The sequence below is a fragment of the Ictidomys tridecemlineatus genome, chromosome 9, assembly GCF_052094955.1.
Source record: "Ictidomys tridecemlineatus isolate mIctTri1 chromosome 9, mIctTri1.hap1, whole genome shotgun sequence".
In the NCBI taxonomy this organism is placed as follows: Eukaryota; Metazoa; Chordata; class Mammalia; order Rodentia; family Sciuridae; genus Ictidomys; species Ictidomys tridecemlineatus.
This window is the reverse complement of record NC_135485.1, coordinates 33,902,621-33,908,802: the sequence shown is the minus strand read 5'-3', so window position 1 is coordinate 33,908,802 and position 6,182 is coordinate 33,902,621. Positions and strand designations below refer to the sequence as shown.

The window sequence follows — 6,182 nt, the reverse complement described above, 5'->3', positions numbered from 1 at the left end:
CAGGAGAGTGGAGACTTCTTCCACACTGTGCATACTCAGAGAAAATCCCAGGAATAATCTGGAGTAAGCCTTGCCAGAAGCCAATAGACCATATCCTGGTAGCCTCTGACTTAATGTCTTCACAGCACACCAAGAAGAGGAATGGTTATTCCCAACACTCAGACATTCTAGGGTTTCAGGTCTAAAACTTAGGTCAAAAGTCTCTAGTAAATGGACAAGAGAAAACTAAAAATATGTACTTTGCTAAAATCTGTCAAATTGCTTGGCAAATAACCAGTCATATTTACATATGGAGTCTTGGCCATGATGAGTCAGGTACAGACACAAGGGCTCCTCATGTAGGCATTCATTAACCCTAGTCATTTCTAAAATAAGGATTATAAATGAGTCAATAAACGACAAAAGGCAGCCTCTGCATCTCAGTGTGGACACCAGGGACAATAGCATTTGAGCTAGCATTTTCAATGAGCATTCAGGATGAAGCTGACGTCTTCGTCACTGTAGGAGACATAATCACAGATGTCAGTTAAAGGAGAAGGAAATGGTGATATCAAGCAGTGACTAAGGAGCATAAGGTCACAGGGTTTATGCGTTAGTTTGCTTAATTTTGCTGCGACCAAAATACCTGACAAGAAAAATTTAGAAGAGGAAAAATTTATTTGGGGCTCATGGTTTCAGAGGTTTTAGATGATGGTTAGTTGGTACTATTGTTTGGGTCCTAGGTGAGGCTGGACACCATGGTGGAAAGGTGTAGTGGAGGAAAACTGCTCACCTCATGGTAGCCAGGAAACAGAGAGAGCAGGAGGTGCCAAGACAAAATGTAAATCCCAAAGGCAAACCCTCAGAGACTTAATATCCTCCCTACTACAGTTACCGCCTCGTTAGGCCATTCAAAGGATCAATCCATCAAGTAGCTTTATCTACTAGTTAGGTTAGGATTCTCATAATCTGATCATCTCCTGCGTTGACGCAGAAGCTTTTGGGGAACACCTCATATTGAAACTATAATAGTTCATTTCAGAATTTACTATTCTTCCTCAACTCTCCCAACCAAGAGATTCTCTATAAGAAATAGGACAGTATTTTAGAAAAGGGTAAGGTTTTTCTAAAAGATCAGATAAATAGAGTTAGATAAACACATGCATTTTAATTCATTTTTAGTTCTTTATATTGTAATAAAATTCACCATAATAACCTTTGTATATTCATAATGTTGTAGGACCATCACTGTCATCTACTCATATCCCAAAAGAAAACCCTATTTCCTTTAAGCAGCCACTTCCCATTCCTCTCTTCCCAGTTAGTGGCAACCATTAATTCTTTTCCTTCTCTATGGATTTGCCTATTTTGAAAATTACTTATAAAAAGAAGCACTCAGAGCCTTGCTTACCTGGCTTCTTTTATCCAGTATAATATTTCAAGATTCACCCATGTTATAGCATACATCAGTGTTTAGTTCTGTTGGTTGTGGGAAAATATTCCCATGTATGGCTATTATAATTATAGCACCTTTTATCTGTTCATCAGTTGATAGACATTTGGACTATTTCCACTTATTCATTGTTATATACAGTGTTGCTGTAAACATTTGTATAAATATTTTTGCTTAGTGTCTGTTTTCAGTCATTTGGGGGTATATGCCAAATGATGGTTCTATGAAAATTGTTTGTTTAGTTTATTGAGAAACCACCAAACTATTACCCAGTGTAGCTGTACTATCTTATATTCATTCCCCAGGCAATGTATAAGAATTCTAGATTCTTCACATTCTTACCAATATTTCTTGTTTTCCTTGTTTGAAAGGAAAGCTTGAAAAGGAAAAAAAAAACACCTCAAAATCATGAATTCTCACATCTACTTTTCTATCAGAAAGTATTTTTGCTTCCCTAGGCAGACAATAGTGCTCTTTCATGCTGGACTTTTTGCTATTGGATGTGAGTGACTGATGTAATATCTGTATTGCCTGAGTTCCCCGGAAGAGAACCTAAAATATCTGTTAAGAGGAGTGCATTCTAAGGCCAGTGAGAGTAAAGAAAAGAAAAGAGAAGGGTGGTTTGGACAACAAAAGAAGGTTGATATGTTACTGTGATAGCAGACTGAGGAAGCACTACTGGGTCACGAAGACTCTCTCTAAATAGACTATATGAAAAAATTGGATGGAACAAGAGAAGGAAACTAACCTGCTTGTTCTCTCTTTCACCTCGTACCATTAGATAAATTTCATCCCACAGAGAAGTAACCCTTCCAAGTAACTAGGTTATATTAACTGGCTGCTTTGGTAGCCACCAGGAAAACTGCAGTTGGGAATGTAGTTGGGAACTTATTTCAAGTTTGTAAGTGATATACAGAATTTAGACAAAGGGCTGCTCAGCCTTAGCAGAATCCTGAGTCTCAATGACTCTCTTCTTATGGCAGAGGCAATTGTAGAGCAACAGAAGGAAGACAGATGAGTCCAAGAAAATCTAAAGAGGCACATAAGGTGTGACTACATCAGAATTACTGATCAAATTTGTACTTTGCAGGTTGCCCTGGCAATATTCTTAATGGGTTTTCCAGCTTAATTAAGCTTAATTAAATGTACTCATTTGCACGTTATCAGTTAACTCAAACATTCCAAAATCAAGAATTATAAAATACAAAGATGAAAAGCAGTCTCATCTCTAGTAGCAATACCACAGTAGGTGTTTTTATCATCTTAGGGAGTGTTAAGTCTATTTCTCCAAACACATAAAAGATTATCTCTTTATATTCCAAACATACAATTTAAGTGCAATTATCTCTTTTACCATGTATAGATGGAGAATGAAATTGTAAAGGTAGTGCATGGGCCCAATGAGGAGAAAGTCAAAGGATAATGAAAAGTTGATTTTCCAAAGCAAAAATCTTGTTGTTTGAAAAAGGAATTGCAAAAGACACACTTTCCACAAACATCAAGAGAGTAGGAACATATCAGAAAACAAAATGTTAAACCAAAGGGAAAATAGCTACAGGTGTGAAAGATTTCCAAATTTTTATGAGAACATTATGAATTGCTAAATGCCACTAATTTGAAATGCTATGTAAGTATAGACATTTTTACAATATAATGCCCTATAATTGATATCAAATCAGAAAATTTTTACAGATTAAATACTTAATCTTGATCTCTAAAATGATGGTTTATATAGGTGGAGTTCTGTCAAGAAATTTATGTCTATATCACATAATTTATTTCTTATAGAAGGAAAGAGTATGCACAACTTATTTTTGAAGTGAATGTAACTTGGGCATCTCTATCAGACAGGGTCCAGGAGGAAGCAGCTGCCACATGCACACTGGGGAACTAAGGAGATTTTATTGAAGGGACTCTCTCTAGTGGTATGGAGTGGATTAAATAAAACAAAGATGAATATTTTTGTACCCAGACATAAACAGGCAAAGCCAATACTGCTGTTTTGCCTAAAGGGGCAACTTGAAGCAATTATTGGCAAAATCCACAGTGGTCCTGGTATTTTTGGTAGAAGGATACACCAAACTATACATCAAACAGAAAAGGAATTGGGGGAGTAAATTCTCACACCTACCTCATTTGCTGCTGAAAGATCATTGAACTCTACCAGAAGCCAGAAGGAAAAGGAGCCCACTGATGAAATCTATTCAATCATCTCCTATGACAGAGTAAGAAGACTGAAGAATACATCTTGAAAGACAAATGAAAAAATATCCACCGCTGTATATCAAAACTAGATGAAGACATAACGAAAAAAGGAATGTATAAGCCAATTTCTCCTTTGAGCATGGGTTAAACATTTAGAAATATTATCCAACAAAATTCAGCAACATATTTTTAATAACACACAATGAGCCAGGCATGTAATCCCAGCAGCTTGGGAGGCCAAGGCAGGAGGATCATGAGTTCAAAGCCAGTCATCCCAAACGTGAGGCACTAAGCAACTCAGTGAGATCCTGTCTCTAACTGGAGATGTGACTCGATGGTTCAGTGCCCTTGAGTTCAAGCCCTGGTACCAAAATAAAGAAATACATAAATAACACACAATGAATCAGAAACATTATCTCAGGAATGCACTGTCAAGAACAGCAAATGAAACAACACAGCCTATCACACAAATGGACTATAGGAGGATCCCAATAATAAAAGTGAGTAAAGGTTTATTGAGTGATAATCTCAATAAACACTGAAAAAGCTTTTGATAATGTTCAATATCAACTTGAGATAAAAAACTTTTTAAAAGCTATAAATGGAATTATAATCATATAAAAATGGCCTTCCCTCAACACTCTAGACATCTATCCCCAAATGCAAAATAAAGCAAAGCAAATAAATTGACAAACACAAATACAAATGTTATATTTAATAAAGAAGATTTCTGAAATTGACTTTTAATACTAAAATTCTGATATGTGTCTACTGTTTAATGTGGTACTATTTTTTTTGCCCAATTAAATACAAAGGAAAATGTGTGCAAATAAAAGGAAGATAAGTGTTCAATATTGTTAATTAATCGGTCATTTAGAAAAATTATCAGCAAACCACCAGAACTAATAAGATATTGGGGCTTGTCTTTTAGAAATTGAAATAGAAAAATTGGATGCTATTTACTATCACAATAAGGCCATAACGCTTCTATTCCATTTCTATAGTAAAAAAATTAGAATCATTTCATAACATGCATAAAGGCTTATTTTTTATGTGTCCTTCATCTAATTTACTATCCTGTATATTTTCCAAACCTGTTCACTTCACCTCCATTATTAACACCTTCATCAATGTAACCTTATGTATAGATTTCTGTTTAATGAAGTCACTATAGGCAAAATAAACATGCAGTTGGCAAGTTGGAAGAAAAGTTGACAAGTTAGCAGCATTTAAAAATAAATTTTTGATATAAGATTAGTTATATTTACCAGGAAGTGGCAAAGATAGTACAGAGTTTCTGTATTCCCTTTTATCAATTCCCTCGACTTTTTTTTTTCCAGCCCTGGGAATTGAACTTGACCTGTGAGATTTAGCAGTGAGCCCTTTTTATTTTGAGACAGTCTTACTAAGTTGTTGAAGCTGGCCTTGAACTTATTTATGATCTTCCTGCCTTAGCCTTCCCAGTACCTGGGATTATCTGTGCTCCTGTATGCCCAGACATCGATTGCCTCTATTGTTAACATTTTATATTAGTGTAGTTCATTTGTCACAACTAGGGAATCTATACTGATATGTTATCATTAGTGAAAGCGTCCTTTTTATTCAGATTTCCTTAGGTTTTATTTACTTATTTATTGGTGGTGCTGGGGATCGAACCCAGGGCCTTGTGCATACAAAGCAAGCACTTTACCAACTGAGCTACATCCCCAGCCCTTAGATTTTACTTTTTACCTACAGTCCTTTTTGTGTTCCAGGATGCCATCTATGATGGCACATTACACTTAGTCATCATGTCTCCTTAGGCTCTTGGAGACTGATAGTATCTTAGAATTTCTAGTGTTTGATGACCTTAATAGTTTTGGTAAGCACTACTCATTTTGTAGACTATTCTTTGATATTACTAGGGTGATGTTTTTCACATGAGTAGCCTGGATTAAGTGTTTGACATAAGAAGACCAAGAAATAAAATGCCATTCCCATTGCATAATATGGAGGACATATTTTATCAATAAGACTTATCACTCTTGATGTTAACCTTGATTATCTATTGGTGTAGTATTTTTCATGTTTCTTCATAGTAAAGTTTTTCTTTGCATACTACATTCTTGAGAAGAAATTCAGCTATGGGAAACTAAACTTAAGGGTGGGGAGACAACACTGTACTGCACATCATTGAGAGCGCAGTATCTAACCACATTATTTTAAATTCAGCAGAGATTTGTGCATTTCACCCCATTTATTTATGTCTCAATCATTTACTTAAATCAGTATGCACTTATGGCTACTTATTTTATATTCTAGGTCATTGAGTTTTTCGTTTGATTGTTTATCAGTTCTTTATTTTCTGGCATTATTTGAAACATGTTTAACTGAAGAAAGTCTAATAACTTAGATTATAGAAGGATCCCAATATAAAAAGTGAGTAAAGATTTAAATAAACAATTTAAAGAAGGAAAATGCAAATAGTTAATAAATATTGAAAATATTCTCACATTAATTTAAAACTAAATAATCATGTAGCTGCCACTTTATTCCCATATAATTA

The 6,182-nt window shown here is 35.1% G+C and overlaps 1 non-coding gene across 1 annotated transcript; it reads right to left on the bottom strand.

Annotated features, from left to right (window-relative positions):
- Positions 1-5,272: 5,272 nt before the first annotated feature.
- On the bottom strand, positions 5,273-5,345 carry Trnat-ugu (transfer RNA threonine (anticodon UGU)). Its single transcript has one exon. It is a non-coding gene; the product is annotated as a tRNA-Thr (tRNA).
- Between the last annotated feature and the right edge of the window lie 837 nt (positions 5,346-6,182).